The sequence below is a fragment of the Patiria miniata genome, unplaced genomic scaffold (genome assembly GCF_015706575.1).
Source record: "Patiria miniata isolate m_02_andy unplaced genomic scaffold, ASM1570657v1 HiC_scaffold_7, whole genome shotgun sequence".
NCBI classification, from domain to species: Eukaryota; Metazoa; Echinodermata; class Asteroidea; order Valvatida; family Asterinidae; genus Patiria; species Patiria miniata.
The window spans coordinates 24,914,824-24,933,669 of NW_024037074.1; the positions used below are offsets into that span (position 1 = coordinate 24,914,824).

General features: G+C 39.1%; 1 long non-coding RNA gene across 2 annotated transcripts; it reads right to left on the reverse strand.

Annotated features, from left to right (window-relative positions):
- Positions 1-283: 283 nt before the first annotated feature.
- LOC119746026 lies at positions 284-9,433 on the reverse strand. Of its 2 annotated transcripts, XR_005273682.1 has the most exons (5): positions 9,373-9,433; positions 9,018-9,145; positions 2,157-2,394; positions 1,824-1,955; positions 284-1,666 (listed from the first exon to the last, which is right to left on the reverse strand). It is a non-coding gene; the product is annotated as an uncharacterized LOC119746026 (long non-coding RNA). The 2 variants fall into 2 exon arrangements; XR_005273681.1 differs by lacking the exons at positions 9,018-9,145; positions 9,373-9,433 and having other exon boundaries at positions 2,157-4,107.
- Positions 9,434-18,846: the final 9,413 nt, after the last annotated feature.

The window sequence follows — 18,846 nt, forward strand, 5'->3', positions numbered from 1 at the left end:
GGGCATGCAAATTGTGATTTGGCCGGTGTATGCAAATTCTGGTCTTTTTATTGGACAATCTTAAAAGGTAGAACCTAGGAGGCTATAAGATAAAGATTTCCCTTACAAAAACACCTAATTATTTTATATTCCCTGACGTGCCTTTATGTGCGCACCCCGCCCCCAATCACCCATACATAATAAAACGTCATTTCAGCTGGGTTTTGTTACTTTTGTAGTAGCTTGACTTCCCCCGCAACAACTAAAACAAAATAGGCAAAATACTGACAACCTTCCAAGGATATCAAGTGTCTCACATCTTTCAAGTTTAATTTATTTTGTTTAATTCCTTAGTCTTATTGACATACAAATATTTAAACCAACTCATACAAACAAATACAAAAGATTCAAAATGAGGAAAAAGTTGGTCAGAAGGCCAATAAATTTGAGAAATTAATAATCACTTTATAATACCATAGATGATTATTACATAAGCCACCTCTTACATGACTGTACACGGTGAAGCCAGGTTTTTGTATTTCGCCATTTTGTGAACAAGAGTTTAAAAAGGGAGATAAAACTTGGGAATGCCCCGCCCCCCCTCCAAAAAAATTCCTAGATTATTTCAAAACATTTCAGGACTATATTTTGTCTAATTTAGCTATTATGTGAAAAAAAATATTTGATGCCAGGCAAGTTCAACACTCGAAATATATTGCGTTTATCCTTTTGTGAGGTTAGTTAATTATCAATAAGAAAATGAAAAGACATGCAAAACCACCAAGAAAAACAATTGTGCATACGAAGTAAAAAATATAACAAGTAAAAAAAGTGCAATGAAATAAATTACAAAAGGACAAACACAAATGTAATTCGAGTGTCACTTATACCTGTTGCAATGCATTTTGATGGATAGAAGTTCTTGAACAGTTTATTCTTTAAATTTTCCTAAAAATTAAACGTTCTTGTGTTTTCTAATAAATATACAATGGAAATAAAGTCACGTTTTAGTTAAACCGACGTCTTGTTAAAGACGTTAAATTTAAATAAAGTTTGTTACATTTCTTCAGTTTTTAAACAATAAATTAATCCTTTTTGAAATCTTTCAAAACTCTTATGACTTAAATTGGTTTTCTTAAAAATGCACTTTCAATATCAAATTAGATTTATAGAGCAAAATTCTCCATTGTCAACTGAACAAAAAGCAAATAGAAAGCCTTTGGCGAGACCTCGTTTACAATTTACCGAGAAGATCCAATTGAATGCATTAAAGGTAAGGAGTATGAAATTATGAACTTATTGATGTAATAATTTTGGATGACCCAGGACAGATCAAAGGAACATCCCTTCTCCCAGAAATGTCACCGCTAAAAAGCCAGTGACAAATTATTACCCTGACAATAATTTTTCAGCAAGTTTCCATTATTGTCCAATGTTAACTGTCTGTTGCAGTATCCGGTTTAAGATTATTTTAGAGGCATAAATAATTTAATGAAATCAATTACTTTTCGTTTAGTGTTGTTGCCTTAGTGTATAACATTAATGACATTGCATTATGCAGTCTGATTTATCATTTCATTTTGTGCAAGCTAGTTTTTTAAACTCAAGTTTCCGATGAGGGCATCCTTGTCCAGTAGAGCAGCTTCGTCATTGTCCAGTCTCGTCCAAGCTTGGTGGACCTCATGTCCTAAACATGAAAAAATAAGCAAGCAAATTAAAAAAAATATACATATATTAGGAAATCAAACACTGTGGATTTTGTAGGAGCGACAAACTACAATCAGAGAAATAACAAATTATAATCCTCATACCCTGGTCTTTTTTCGTTTTCAAAGTAAAGTCACCTCAAGAATCAGTAATGGCCAGGCCAGCAGGCGGTGTCAGTCCATCGTCAGTCCTCCCAGCTTACGATGGCTTGAGGCAGGCTCATCCTCATCTCATGAGTCAATTCCCTCATCAGTCAGTGGTCATCATTTCTATACAAGGATTCAAATGACGAAAAAAAAAAAATCTGAAATATTATTAAGAAATATGTGCAAGGAGAAAGAAAACTTCGATTTTTACCCCACAAAGCAACACAATGCTATACCAGCACTCGTTGTGGAAGGCACACAGAAAAGCGCCAATCACCAATTGTGAGTTCTGTGACTATAGAGGAATCCTACATGTAAACTAACTTCAAGAATCAGTAATGGGAAGCCCAGCAAGCAGGTCATCCGTTTATCCGTCGGTCCTCCTTCCTGCTTCCGGTTCCTCGAGTTTCTGTGTGATGAGGCTGTTGGAGCCTTGAAGGGTTCATTTTCGTCCAGACAAAGCAGCCTAGCTCATCCAGTTTGTCTCAACTTTTAGATGTCAGTTTCTTTGATGAAAGATGCAACTCTTTCCTAAATGGACAGGGGTACGAAAACACTGGGCCTAGCCCATTTGTTACTGAAGTGTAACATTGCAAATGTAGCCAATAATTATGTCTAAGCCTACCTATAACCAGGTCATGGGTACGGGTAGGACCCAATGGAAACCAAACGATTCTACCCATGTTTCCATTATTTCCTTTTTTAAAACAGACACGATTACTTTGTCATAATGTGCCGACGCTGATAATGGCAGGTTGCTTTGGAAACTGCATATTACCCGCACACTATAAACAACCATTAAAAGAAATTCACGTGACATTAAGATGACAAAATGCCATCTTAATCCTTGCCGATCCCTTCCAAATCGGACTTACATTGAACATAGTACTATACGGAAGGAGGGTTACACGTAGGCTAAAATCAACAAGGAAATAATAGTTTTCTATGTTACTCTAAATCAGTCGCACATCTTGAAATGCTTTCTTTTGAAATTTACGTTAAGTACGGTATACTCGTAGCCCACAAAGATTTGATCGTGAAAGTCTATATTCGACCGATCTCTTTAACTGCTGCAACGCTTTTTTCCGTTATGGTTTTCGTGTTCTCCCCTTCAATAAAACAGCACTGTCGGCCTTATACGTTATCAAAGGTCAAAGTAAGACAACCAAATGAGTAACTCAAAGGAGAAATATATACTTGAAGAAAACATGTATCCCTACGGATCTTTCTAAATCGGACTCACAAAAATGATGTAGATTAAGTTTAAACCTTTACAAAAACACGAAGAAATGTCGCATGCGATAGTAAATATGTCGCATGTCTTATACAGCCATTTTCCCTATCGCTTTGTTGATATGTCTGGCCTTTTTGAAGGCAAACTTCTTGACAATGTCACAAATTGCAGTTATTTTCGCTGACGAATAATACTTAAAAAAGATGTGGCGTGTAGGCCTAGAACTCGGGGGGAATGCCTTTAACATTGCTGCTTTAATTGAAATTCAGTCATTTTCATTACATCGATATAGGCCTAATGGATTTTTTCCTTAATTCCCGTCTTTTTTTACCTTTTTTTCCTGCCGTCATTTTCCCCACCGTTTACCAAAATTCGCTTTCCGACTTTTTTAAGCAGTGTAGTACCGTACCGGAAGTGGCTGCCGATTATAATTTGAATTTTTTTTGTTAACATTATTTCGGTCATTTTTCCTTAGCAAATTTTTGCATGACATAGGGCCTAGAAGTTTAGAAAATTACCGATTTTCAAATATTTATTTCTTTCGCTGCCGCTGTTAATCTTTTTACCGTAATTTTCGTCTCTTTAATTTTGTTCTTCCGCAATCGAAAGTTTTTTACTTTGTAGGTAAGAAAAATAACACTGATATCAACAGGCGCGGATCCAGACGGGGGCACACCCGGCCCGTGCTCCCCCTTTTCGCAACTGTTTTTTTTTTTGTACGAGTCGTCTTTTTAGGGCTGGCGGGCATTAAAAAATTCCTTTGAGAACATGGCTGTCTTTTTCGTTTTCGAGGAGTCATTATGGCGGGCGGACGGGCGGTCATCAAATCAATCGCTTTGAACATAAGTATCATACATAATTATAAACAAAAATATACAATGCATAAGTTTTGAAGGTAGCCTGTCAATCATTGTCTAAAAATTTATTTCAAAGCAAGAATATATTTTTATAAGACACTTTTATTTCCCGGCTGGAATTGGGGGCACATTTAATACAGCACTTGCATTTAATGCTTTATGTCAAAATATATTCCAAAATATATTCTAGAGTAGAACATGTATCGGTACACGAAATAATGTAGGCCATGTGGGTTTTTTTAATAAATGAAGAATAAAAACGTCATCCCCTTTTTATTTTCCCGATCTCAGAGAGAGATTTACGTCTGGTTCTCTAAAAGCAAAATGATTAAAAAAACCTAGCCCGTTAAAGTTTGCACTCTAAGTTAATTCTTTTGTAGATTCCAGGGGAATATAATACGAATTATGCTCGGTGTTTCTTATTTTTAAATGAATATATCAGGATTAACAACATCCCTCAAATAATAGCGTCAAAATATATTCCAAAATATATTCTAGAGTAAAACATTTTCACAAAATAATGTAGGCCATGCGTTTAATTTTTTAAATACACGAAGAATTAATCGTCATCCCTTTTATATTGTCCCGGCCTCAGATAGAGAGAGACATCAAATAAATAGGGGTTTATTTTAATACGATTTAGTATGTCTTACTCTCTCGATTTATTTTTAAAGTAAAACGATTTCAAACACCCTAGCCCATTAAGTTCTGAACTCTCAGTTAATTCTTTTGTAGATTCCAGGGGAAATTTTAATACGAATTATGCTTAGTTTTTCCTAATTTTAAAAGGAATACGAATAAGATCATCAACAGCCCTTTGACTTCAAACTTAATTTCAAAATGTATTCCGAAATAATTATATTCTAGAGTAACATTTACAAGAATAATGTAGGCCATGCAGTTTTATTTTTTAAATAAGCGAAGAATAAAATCGTACTACGAAAAAACAGACATCGGGAGCCCTACATTTAATGAATTATTTGGACTTGGAATGTCATCCCCCAATCGTTTATCTATGTGCATGTACACAACACGGAGGTGAAATTTCACGTTCAATTCAGTTTCCCACATTTTTCGCATAAAGTTTTCCCCTGTCTCTGAGAAAAAAAATACCCAAATAAAATGTCAGCTCCGAAAAGCCTTTCCAGAGAATGATTGATAGCCGCATTGTTCAAATTGATACAATGCCACTCTTGTTCGTTACAAAGCATATACATTTGGGCTCAGCTGCAGGCCACCGAACTTTAAGGCCTTTGAGAACTTGCCGTCAGTAATTGGAAGATTCTTAGATGATAAACAGTGATGATAGTATCTCAGCCAATGAAATGAGCCGGTTCCCGGCAAATAAATATGCCATTGGTTGCTTTCATCACGGACCGTCTGCTTTCATGAATATGACTTCCTTCCACGCGCAACTGGAGTGATTAGCTATCTGAGCCACAGGTGCATGGCTGCATGCCCGTCACATTCCAACCTGGTTGCTTAGAAATACTGTTGCTAGGATGCTCCCCTGTGATGCCTGGGACTGCCGGTTGCGTAGCCAGAAATCTTTTATGTGACTATTTTGAAACCTTGTATGTGAAAGCGGCAGCTCAGGAATGCTGCCGCTTTCGGGAAATTTGTGCTGGCAAATTTTTTATATTTTGGAAATTGGAATTTGGATGAGTTTGCATTTCCGTTAAATAAAAGCTGTTTTTTTTTTTCTTTTAAAGAAAATCGGAGCCCCCCCCCCCCCAAATACAAATAAACGATTTTCCTCAGGCCTTGACATTTCTTGAAGTGATTCGACAACACTTGCAGAATGCAGACGATTCATTTCCTCTTAAATTATTTAGCCTGCAGACTTCAAAAGAACATGGAAAAAATGGTGGTTAAAGTGTATGCAAGTGTATATACAAATTAAGTATGTATGACCGCAGTTACCACACATTATACTGGGACTCAAAAGTGAAGCCAATCACATCCGCGCGAGCTCGATTTACACCATAAACAAACCCACACACACACCCAGACTTGTTTCACATACCTAGTGTGGACTTTCCTTTCTTTTCGTGTAGTTAAGGAACACCAGTGGAAAAACTCATTTTTCTCAAACTGTGAAAACTCTTACAACCCAATTTTTTTTCAATGATTCCCTTTAGTGTTTCTCTTCATTCTGCTACAGATAAACCTAACCCAAAAATGCCTCTAAACCTGTTTTCCAGAAATGGGGAAACACTGTGTGGACGTGGGCAAGTCCACACTTCGTCGCTGCTACCTACATTATGTGGACGTCTTTTGTTCGGAAGTCCACACTGCGTATGTAAGACAAGCTCACACACACACAGACACAAGCGGGATGATAATGGAGAAAATACGAATTGAACTAAAATCACCAATCACATCGTCGCAGAGCTGACAAACCGGCGAATCGACCATTTTGGCGATTTCGATTTTTTTGTTATTTTTAGGCTTTATGAAGGTTGCTCTTTCAAGTATTTATGCCAAAATTCTTAATATTTGTCTGGATTTTGAGATTCAAAGCCCCCCTTGTAGCGAATCACTCACAAAAACAAATCCATAATTTGACATAGTGACGAATACGAAATTTCGCTGGTAACCAGCTTATGTAAGGTGTGCGTTCCAAGTACCAACGAATGTCATTCGTCAGTTTGTCGGATTGCGCGTGCAGTTTGTCGGATTCGCGCGCCGTGCGCGCGCAATCCGACAAACTGACGAATAGCATCACTGACGAATAGCATATAAACTTTTCGCTGGTAACCAGCTTATGTAAGGTGTGCGTTCAAAGTACCAACGAATGTTATTCGTCAGTTTGTCGGATTGCGCGTGCAGTTTGTCGGATTCGCGCGCCGTGCGCGCGCAATCCGACAAACTGACGAATAGCATACAAACATTTCGCTGGTAACCAGCTTATGTAAGGTGTGCGTTCAAAGTACCAACGAATGTTATTCGTCAGTTTGTCGGATTGCGCGTGCGTGCACGCACGATCCGACAAACTGACGAATAGCATACAAACAGTGTGAAGAACAACCGGATATTGCAGATTAGTGTAATTTGACAAACTGACGAATGCGTTTACGATCAAATAAAATCATATCGCACAACTTCTCTGATTAAATAAGTGACCTGGTGGATACTTAGTTTCATATTTTATTCAGAATGTATACTAAAAGTTTTTTTTATCGAAACATTAAGGGTACAATACGGCGCCCGGAGAAGTGTCCAACTTCAAACGCGAATTACTCCAAACAAGGTTTTCGCTTATTCGTCGGTTTGTCAGCCCTGCGACGACATTATATAGTAAAAGAAAGAAAATACCAGGAGAGGGGCAAAACGAAAAGGATATTATTAATGATGATGGAAGCAAAAAAAAAAAAAAACCCAAAAATGAAACGACAATAACATCAACCAAAATCGAGTGGGGTGGGGGTAGGGGCTGCTTGGGGCCAAGGGCGGATCCAGGGGGGGGGGGGGGGGGCAAAGGGGGCCATGGCCCCTCCAAAAAAACGAAAGCAATTTTTTTTTTTTATATGACATCGCAAAAAAGGCAGGCAATGAGTACACCACCATCTTTTCCTCAAAAAAACATTGGTTAAAGTGGTAAGAAATTGCCTCAGATCGCACCACAGAGCATCTAGAGTCCAAACATTTTTCGGGGCCCTTAAGCGGGCCCCGAACCCCACGCCGTAATTTTTTTGACCCACTTTTTTGGAGGACCAAATTTGTTTTTGGCCCCCCCCCCAAAAAAAACCCCAAAAATTGTGTTCTGGATCCGCCCTTGCTTGGGGCAGGCTGTCCCCTAATGAAAGTCAATTTATTTTATTTTCTTTGTTTGCAAGGCAAATTTTTGGGTAGAAATGTATGTTTTAATAGTAAACATGACTTTTTTTGGCTCGCTCGCAAAATAACACATTTCATTTTTTTTTTCACCCGGGGGCTGTCATCAGCACCTTCTAATTTTGCGGTTCATTTTCAACTAACATCAACAGTGACTTTAAATTCTATATTTGATAGAAAAAAAAGTATTATTAAAATTAAAAAATAAACATTGTGAATTTTGCTCTTAATGGCTTAAAATACTCATGCAACTATGAGAGAACATCTAAAATCGTAGAGCTTCCAGTGCCCTCAACCCTGCCTGTAAGGGATTTCGTGCTTCAGTCTCGTTATGTGTGCAACGTGCACAAAGTTTTTGTGCCCCCCCTTTTTGAAAATCCTGGATCCGCCCCTGGATATCAAGTATTATTTCTCTCACTAACGCTGTGATTTTTTTAGCCGTGTAAACTATGTTTCGTCACTTCACTTATATGCCACGTTGATTTGCGGTGTAATTTTCGTAATTTTCCTGTAGCTACCTGAAGAAACAGAGTGCCGTGCTGCGAGAAGAAACTCTACGTACTATGTGATTTTCGTTGTAATTTAATTTGGACTGATTTGATTTTTGTTTCCACGTTTCGTCACACGCGTTTAGTCAAATATTTTGGGTAGGTATCGCAGTCAAGGTAAAAAAAACACTGATTTCAGTTATTTTCGGCGTAAATTTCATCATTTTCTCGGCCACTTGTTGGAAGCGGAGAAGCATTTCTGTGAGAAGAAAATCCGCTCATGATTTGATTTTCACTGCAATGTATTTTACACACATTTGACTTTTTTTCCTTCAATTTTCGTCGTATTCGTTGCCAAATATTTCAGGTATAGGTATCTCAGTAAAGTTAACAAGTAACAGTGATTTAAGCTATTATTTCTTCCAATTATAGCGGTAACTTTGGCGTAAGAATTCGTAATTTCGTCGTTTTTATGTTTTATAATAATGCAAAGTAATATGCAGTCTGATTTTGGATCCAATATTCCGCAAATTGGAAAGTGTCTGATGAGGGCATCCTTGTCCAGATAGAGCAGCTTCGTAATTTTCCAGTCTCATCCAAGCTTGGCGGTCCGCATCTTCTAAAACATGACAAACAGAGTAAACTAGCATAATTTAGAATTAATACTTAAAGAGGAAATCAAGCATCGTAAGAGGTGACATAGTATTAAAGGAATAACCAATTTAAGTGTAGGCCTACATATCCCTGGTCTCCTTTCAAGTAAACATACCTCAGGAATTGGTAATGGCCAACTAAGCAGGCAGAGTCAGTCAACCGTCGGTCCTCCCAGCTTATGGCAGCTTGAGGCAGGCTCATCCATCATAGGGCAATTCCCTTACCAGTCAGTGGTCCTCATGTCTGTAAAAAGATTCAAATGACGAAAGAAAATATCCGAATTATTAAGAAATATCTGAAAGGTAGAGCAAGAGGGGGGGGGGGGGAAAGAAATGTTCGAATTAACCCCACAAAGCAGTGCCCCACTACCAGCACTCTTTATTTGTGGGAGAACATAGAAGAGCGCCAATTCACCCAATTTGATTACTTGTTTCTGCTTATTCTTTAGGTACATGTAACTAAAAACTAACCTCAAGAATTAGTAATGGGAAGCCCAGCAAGCAGGTCATCCGTTCATCTGTCGGTCCTCCTCCCTGTTTCCGGTTCCTCGGGTTTCTGTTTGATGAGGCTGTCGGAGCCCTGACGATGTCTTGAGGCAGGCTCATCCTCATCTCAGTAGAGCAATTCCCTCATCAGTCAGTGGTCCTCACTTGCTGAAAGGATTCAAATAACGAAAGGACACATTTGAATTATTGAGCTGTATGCGTGCCAGGGCTCGAAAGGGGAAAGAAAACATTGAATTAACCCCACAAAGCAAAGCCCTGCTACCAGAACTCGTTTGTGGACGAACATAATAACAGAGTCAGATCGCCCATTTAAATTAGTTCTGTGACTTGATTGTTCCTGCTAAGAGGAGGCCTACATGTAAACTAACCTAATAATCAGGAATGGGAAGCCCAGCAAGCAGGTCATCCGTTCATCTGTCGGTCCTCCTCCCTGCTTTCGGTTCCTCGAGTTTCTGTTTGATGAGGCTGTTGGAGCCCTGACGATGTCTTGAGGCAGGCTCATCAATCCCAGTAGAGCAATTCCCTCATCAGTCAGTGGTCCTCATTTTTTCTGAAAGGATTCAAATGACGAAAGAAAACATTTGATTTATTGAGCTGTAATTGTGCCAGGGCTAGAAAGGGGAAAGACAACATTGAATAACCCCACAAAGCAAAGCCCCGCTACCAGAACTCGTTGTTTGTGGACGAACATAGAAGAGCGCCAGATCGCCCATTTTGATTAGTTCTTGATTGTTTCTGTTTAAGTAGGCTACATGTACACAAACCTGATGGTCAGTAATGGCTAGCCCAGCAAGCAGGTCATCCGTTCATCTGTCGGTCCTCCTCCCCGCTTCCGGTGCCTCGAGTTTCTGTGTGATAAGGCTGTTGGAGCCCTGACGATGTCTTGAGGCAGGCTCATCAATCTCAGTAAAGCAATTCCCTCATCAGTCAGTGGCCCTCATTTTTCTGAAAGGATACGAAAGAAAACATTCGAATGATTGAGCTGTATTCGTGCCAGGGCTAGAAAGGGGAAAGAAAACATTGAATTAACCCCACAAAGCAAAGCCCGCTACCAGAACTTGTGGAAGAACATGATAACGGAGTCAGATCGCCCATTTTGATGAGTTCTGTGACTTGATTGATTCCGCGAAGAGGAGGCCAACATGTAAACTAACCTCAAGAATCAGTAATGGGTAGCCCAGCAAGCAGGTCATCCGTTCATATGTCGGTCCTCCTCCCTGCTTCCGGTTCCTCGAGTTTCTGTGTGATGAGGCTGTTGGAGCCTTGGATGGTTGATTTTCGTGCAGATAAAGCAGCCTAGCTCATCCATCATCAGTTTCTTTGAAGAAAGCTGCAACTTGTTCCTAGGTGAACAGGGTTACGAAAACTCTGGGCCTAGCCCATTTGTTACTGAAGTGAAACATTCCAAAGCATTATGTCTAGGCCTACTTGTAACAATGCCACTTGTTACCAAAAAGAAACTAAACGATTCTACCCATGTTTCCACTATTTACTTTTAAAAACAGACATGATCTTTTTTTTGTCATAATGCACACGAACATGTGCCGACACCGATAACGGCAGGTTGCCAATAAGTTGTACCCTTTCACAATGTACTTTTTTGGTTGGGGGGGGGGGTATTTTCTTTTGAAGGCACTTCCCAACAATGCCAACAATTTTGATGTTTTTGAAATGCCGCTGTATATAACTGAAATTCAGTCATTTTCTAAACAGATATTTTGTTCATTATGGTGTGATTTTTTTTTTCGTAATTTCGTCACTTTCATTTTCTTTTGCTGCCGTCATTTTCCCACCGTTTGCCAAAATTCGCTTTCCGACTTTTTGAGGCAATGTAGAACCAGTATTTACTGCTGAACATAATTTCATACTTTTGTTTAAATCTTAATTTCGGGTTTTTTTCTGTGGCCAAATTTGGAAACGCATCGAAGTTTAGAAATTAGCACCAATTTGCAAGTACAAATACATGTATTTACTTCTCTCGTTGCGGATGATTAATTTTTATGCCGTTATTTTCTTCACTTTGATTTGTTATTTCCATAACCCATTTTGTTTACTTTGTGGCAAGAAAAATAATACTGATTTCGGGTATTTTTACTCTCACTAAAGCTGTGATGTTTTCCTCGCGTTATTTTCATCATTTTTCTAGCGTGTAGGCCTACACGTAGAAAGCGGAGTGATTTTTTTTCGGAAAAAAATTCGCTTACGATGTGATTTTTCACTACAATTTATTTTGAACCTATATGAAGTTTGTTTTTAGTTTTCGTCATTCGCGTAGTCAAGTAAATATCCGGGTAGGTATTATTTATTCCAATACTGCCTAACATTTTAAAGTTGATTTCGTATTTTCGTCAATTTGAGGTTTGCCTCTTCAAAACCGTAACATTTTTTTGCCTGACGTATTGCAGTTGAGAAAAAAATAACACTGATTTCAAGTATTATCCCTTTCAACATCTGCTTCGATTTTGCTTAACGATTTGACATTTTCGTAGCCGCAACGATTAATTTGATTTAAAAACATTTAATTTTGTCTATTATCAGACACAATTACAGACGGATACCATTAAAAAAAAATCACACCACACTGAGAGCAATGCACACAAAGGCAAACAATCAAACATGCAACATTTACAATGAAACAAAACACAATCTACTTTTGAGTTTTTCCCCCAAAAGTCATTCTCTCTGTAAGCATTTTTTTTACTCACAGATAAGTTTATCTTCAAATACTTAATAATGAACCGAGCTTAAAAGCTCTTCACAGAATAAAAATGTCTTTTATATAAATTTATGCAAAGTATAATCAACTAAAGTTATGACTTTTGATTTTACTACGATCATTAAAATATGGTCAACTGTCAACTGTGCCCTCACTGCTCACAGACTAGCGAAGTATAGACAATGCGGCGCTTTTACAGACGCTGTTAATCCCAGATTTGTTTACCTTTAAGTGTTACTATAAGAGCGTATATGTCACCTAACAGAGAGCTCATTTAGGAATTAGTGTTAATTATTAACCAACAGTTTTCTCTGTATGCTCAAGGGACACTAGGTCCTGGAACAGTCCAATTGGGCTACAAAACGCGCTTTGAACGAGATGATGATAATCGGAAATAACTTTTTAAAGTAGGATATAAACATCCACACAACTATCCTTTGAAAACGGGGCGTTTTTGTGTTATTTCTGTATTATGCGTGCAAGAACGAATTTCGGAGTCCACTTTTGCGACCCCATAATTTCGAGCCGTTTGGATGCTAGTTGTGATTTCATTCGTACGCGTAAAGTGTTCGCCTTTTGCGGACGTTGAAGAAACCACATTTTTTTGCATTGGTGATTGGTCACCGCGCGCTGTTCCCGAGACACACAACGTGTATAGCGTACATGAGAACAACACGGAAACGTATTCGTACTCCGTCATGTCCGATGTAAGGCCAAAAAAAAAAAATATTCGGTCTCTGGTCAGACCACAGTTCCGGAATTGACGCGGCCACGCGGCTTTTTTTTTTTTTTTTGCTTTTTTTTTTTTTTTCTTCAAGCTTGGATTGTACAGACAAGGTGGGTACTATTTTGCTTTTTTGGTGTCCTCATGTACATTAGTGTCCTCCATAATTTGCCTTGGTGCTTTCGATCATTTGCCTTGGTGCAATTTCCAATTCCTTGGTGCTCTTTGGTAAAAAAAAATTGGGGAGGTGCGGAAATAGAGGGCGCTGTTGGAGCTACCGCGGAACATTTTGGAAAAAAAAAAGATCGACGCGCATGATTAAAATCGACGCGCGCGCTGACCAGAGACCCACTTATTTTTTTTTTTGGCCTAAACAAGCGTTTTTTTCCGTCTTTTCTCGGGAACTGTAAGACATTAGGTTGGTTTCCTTTTAAACCCGATGTTTGAAATAATCTAAGTAAACAATCCAAAACATAACATTTCGGGGATTTCAGGACCTAGTGACCCTTTAAGTAGTAACGTCCTTCCGTGTATTTGTTAAATGGTTTAAGTTTAAGGTTCAAGTTCTTCTCTTGGAAATCGGCGCTACTAATATGCACCGAAGAGGGTATCCCTTACAAGTGACACTGCACCAGGCATGGTCACTGTCAATTGCCGATGGCCTAGATTTTATGAATCTTGTTTGCTCTTAAACATTTTTTTACAATTATAAAGAAATTATATCGTCGTTGGTGGACAACGCACCAGGCATTGCCACTTTCTGTAGTTGTTTTACTAACTTTGTTTAATTATTGTTTTGAGTACCAGCCAATGTCCGTATATATAGGGCAGCATTCCAGTTGATCGATAAAACATCACAAAATGACTCTCAATCAATTACAAGATCGACTATAAATTTGCGAGTGAAGTTTCTTAATAGCGAAAATAAAATAAAATACACCAGTACTTTCAAGTTTAGGGGGACAGTGTTATTCATTAGACTGATTTTCGTTTGCATGAAGTTAGTGTTATTTTCATACTTTTTTTTTTTTTAATTTTTTTTTGGAAAACTTCTAAACTCCCCATCGCACTGCGTGCAGGCTCAATGTGCACATGCTCGCAGCGGGCTATGCTTGCTCCCTAATTTTCGTTTGCTTCATTTTCCCTTACACTGTTCATTGCACTTTGCTAAACAGTTCCCTAAATTTTATCACTGCAAAGTATGGTACACGAAATCGCGCGATTACGCAGGTACGCGGCCGGCGGATATGCGGATACGCGGGTACGTACGAAGACCAAGAGGAGATGAACATATTGTTCTAATTTAGGGCCTACTACTATACATATGACAATCACAACGTATGTACGTGATACATTTAATTTATCACATGCGTACGTGATAATATAATATTACGTACTAACGCAATATTAGTAGTATTATTGCGTACATACCTGATAAATATGTACATATTACGTACGTACATGTATTGCATATGTAAGTGATAATACGTGTATCCTTAAACGAGTATACGTTGTGTATACGTACTTAATAATTATCACGTGGGCCCTACGTACGTAATAATTATCACGTGGGCCCTACGTGATAATATTACCTACGTACGTGATAATATTAAAGTACGTGCGTGAGTTACGTACGTACGTGACAATAACACATACGTAATAGTATTATGAAAAAAACCCAAATAACTCCCATGTCCCTTCACGGTCTTCGTACCAAACCGTCTCCGGTCTAGCCAAAAAACAACAACACGAGTTTGCCGAACATTACGTATGAATATGCCTTATTGTCGAACGGAAAAGCGATAGAACGCGGTGCGGAGCTTTCTAAACGCGTATTAGAATGTTTCGCCGAATTTAAATGCCTATAACATTATCCTAACACTCTTACAGATCCAGCAGCTGCTTTGCTTTGCGGATGCTGCATAATGCACGCCTGCAGCGTCTGCACTCCTCCCAACTTGACCTACAAAAAAACCCTAATTAATTGTTTGCATCACTTGCACCAACGTTTTGCCCAGAATGTTGACTAGGTTTTATTATTGTTTCAATTTATTTTTTTAGTTTCTGAGACTGAGGTGGAGAACGTCTTTTAACTTCTCCAGAACGGGAGTTACAAAAGACCTGCAAGTCAATGTGACAATGAAGGAGACACTGTCACAGGTTTATCATTGAAAATACTGGTGTAAATTAGCGAGTTTAATTATTCACGGACAACAATTTGAAAAAAAAACCCAAACTTCCACTGGAATGCTACCCTTCAACTGTTCCACGTGCGAACGCAATGTCACTGCACGTATCAAATTCCTATGCAAATACGTGCGAACACAATGTCACTGCACGTGTCTGACGAATTCTTTCCAAATTGTATTTTCTCCCCACGTGCGAACACAATGTCGCTGCACATTTCAGACGAATTTCTATGCAAATGTTGTACTCAACGTGCGAACGCAATGTCACTGCACGTAATTTATAAAGTCCTATATGCAAATATATTGCACGTGTCAAATTCCTATTGGTATTGCATTATTATTGAATAAAATAATCATTTTCGTTCAACCTTAATTCTGCTGCAATTTATCTTCCATGTAAACTTTTTTTTAACATCCAATGAGTTCTCTGTTTCAGGTGACAAAACTCTCTACTTTCACCAGAGCTTATACACCTTATACACGTGTACATTAATCAGAGACATGTAACGTACCTCTTTTTACTCTTGAAGACATTGCCCCTCTTGGTGTTGATCTTGGAGTAAATGGTGTAAACGATGTCTTTGTTAATACAATATAAATTGGACACAATGTGCACGTTCAATTAAAATAAACACCTTTATACCGAGCCAAAATGATAATTTTGAACAGTGTAATGAGTTGCATGCAGTGAGCGTGAGGAGCACAAAGACAGTAATGAAGGCCTAGCCCAGCACCGAAACAACAGCTTAAGATAAAGCCCGTGCACGCTAGGTCGCTGTACCATGGTGATCAGCGAGGCATGAATGTAACAATAGGGCTGGAGTCTGAGTGGAAATCTTCTCAACACGTTATTTGCATAATGTGCATTCAGCACAAGCCTGGGTTAGAAATGAGAATCGGATAGAATGCTAATAACGTAACCTGATGGCCGATTACATTTTGGTCACGAGACTTACTTAGAGGGGTGGCACAGTTTCATACTGATCAACTTGAGTTGAAAACAACTGCCTGTTTAAATAAATTTGTGAAGGACGAAAACAAAATGTACTGCACCCACTTTTGGGGGTTGAATTTTTGGACTGACCGGTTACAGTCGCATCACCGGGGCACTTGCTCAATAAAAGGCATCTTCCGTTGGTGTAGCAGCGTATCCAGCTTCTTTTTTTTTTTTGGGGGGGGGGGCACATCCGTGCTGAACTTTGATGTCGACATGTTTTTTTCACCGGACACTTGGCCTCCGTAAAATCAAATGGGGGGGGGGGGGGGGGGGGGGGGGGGGGGGGGGGGGTAGGGGGCTTGGCAGGGCCCAATTTCACGGCGCTGCTAAGCACACGATTTTCTGCTAATAGAGCCTCCGTCTATTTCATGGAGACCGTAAGCATAAGTACAGCAAAAGGCACGCTTACTTCGGAGGGAAAATTTGCTTAACTTAGTTTCGTAACAATAGAAATCTCCATGCACGCGCGACCGTTAGCGCCCACACGCCGTGAAATAGTGCTTAGCAAATTTTTCTGCTATGCTAAACACAACTTTTCTGCTAACTGTTCAGCAGCGCCGTGAAATTGGGCCCTGGTACCAAGTTTACAACAATTGGAGCGCTCTTCGAAACCGGCCATTTTATTCTGGTTCTGTATCTAAACTCATCAGTAGGGATGTAATATGCAGACGCCATGGTGACCGAGCAGATATTTACTTGAAGTTGTAGCGTTTTCAGATTATCAATTCTCAATTATCAATTCGTCTTAATTTTCAGTTTACTATCACACTTTAATTATCAATGTTCCTTTTGAACTTTTTAATGATTAATTCTCTTGAATGCATTACTGATTGTACACATACACCCACACAGTACCTATGCAATGTGTAGTCCCTATACTTTTATACAGAGCAAATGACCTTCACTGCCCACACACGTCTTTGGTCAGTTTCTTAGTACAACTAAGTTACTTTCAAGATCATTGTTTTAAGGAACTATGTTACTCATTCCTAGTCATTTTTCTGAGACTCAAGGAAACCACGATATGACTAAGTTTCCCCATTCTTAAGTATTTCTTATTCTCAAGACTTCCTGTTTAGTGCTGCTCCACTAGCAGTATCTCATTCTGTTTCAATTCTGTTTCAATTCCAATTCTGTTCCATTTCTATTCTAGTCTGTTCAGTTCACCCAGTGCTCTTCGTCTCAGTTCACTGTAACCAGTTCAATCAATCAATGTGTATTAAAATATTGTTGTGGAATAAACAGTCACTGTAAACACAGTCCTCAACCAAATTGTGTATCAACCTATCCATTCCCCAACAAAGTGGGCCCCCTGATGATGTCATCTATGTTAAGAGACAGAAATTCTGCTTTGAAAATTCCAATGCTTGGTGCTTGACGTATTTCCGGTTGAAATTGATGATGTGCCCATTTTCAAGGCCCATTGTAGAGGTTTTAGGGCTCGGGTTTTCATATTCCCCGCTTATATCAGAATTCTCAGGCTATACCATTTTGGGAAAAAAAATTATCCGAAATTTTAGAGCCAGTTTTGTTTTTATCCCGAGGGGGCCTGCACATTTTATGCTCAAAGGGGGGGGGGGGGACATTTATGTCCGCAGGAGGGGCACTTGGGAAAATCTCGGGGGGGGGGGGGGGTGGAGTGTTACCCCGGTTTCGCCGCCCCTTGGCCCGAATTAGGGACAACTAAGACGTACTAAATAATTTATTTAACGACACTGTCGATGATCGCAATATTTTTTAGACATTGAAGTTCCAACATCGTTTTTTTCGCGACATGAAATTCACGATAAATGTATGGTGGTGTACGATAATGATCATCGGGAATGCAACGAAATAAACGGAGTTTTTTTCTAATAAAGGTATACGGTGTGTGGGTGGACTTTGATTGACCGATCCAGTAAGCACCGCCCCATGGTGTTCTGACCAATTACAGCCTTGACTTATATATAATGTCCGACGTGCTCGCACAAAAGTCACGCGCGTATGATGCGCGCGGCAGGAAAATGCAGGTGGCATTGGATAGGAGCACGTGTTAATTTGCCCAGTGCGCAGTGGGCGGGGCTTACTGGATCGGTCCATTAAAGGGAAAATACAACATTTGCAAACATCGAAAAATAAAACTACTAAGTTTTTACAAAATACCTTACTAGGATGTTGGTAAATGACAGTCTAAAGCATCCTGTAAAATTATGGAACCTGATGTGAAGTCATTTTCAAGAAAATGGTATTTTTGTATACATTTCCAATGGTGGTCGGCCGACCACCGTTGGAAACACTATTTTCAACTACTGCTCCAAATTAACATTTTTTTTTCAGTCAAAGTTTTGTTTGCTATTGGTTACATGTTCATGAACGGGTGCAGGCCAGCTCCGGCATCAATACATTGATCCATTTCATCCTTAGTGGAGTCAGGGAACCAGACTTCTTGAACATTTTTGTTTTTCTTGGTTTTTCCAGCATTTTCAAACACAATACGTCAAACATGTCAGTGTAACAATATTTGATCTATTATACCAACCCCTCAAATAGTGTATTTCTGAAAATTCCAGCAAAAGCCAATGATGTACATTCCGTTTGGCCGAAGTCAATTGAGCGTGATCGGCTGACTGATAAGGTTTACGCACAAAACCCCGAGCCAACGAGGTTTTGGTATATTGCGGACCATGCGGACAAATGTTGAGCATCGAATGATATGCATTTCGACCCTTCGTGAATTCGAAACGGAGCCTGAGCAACTGACGGGAGTTGAACAAATCAGATAACTTATTTTACAGATTTCCTACATTAGGCCAAAAAAAAAAATGAAAACGTT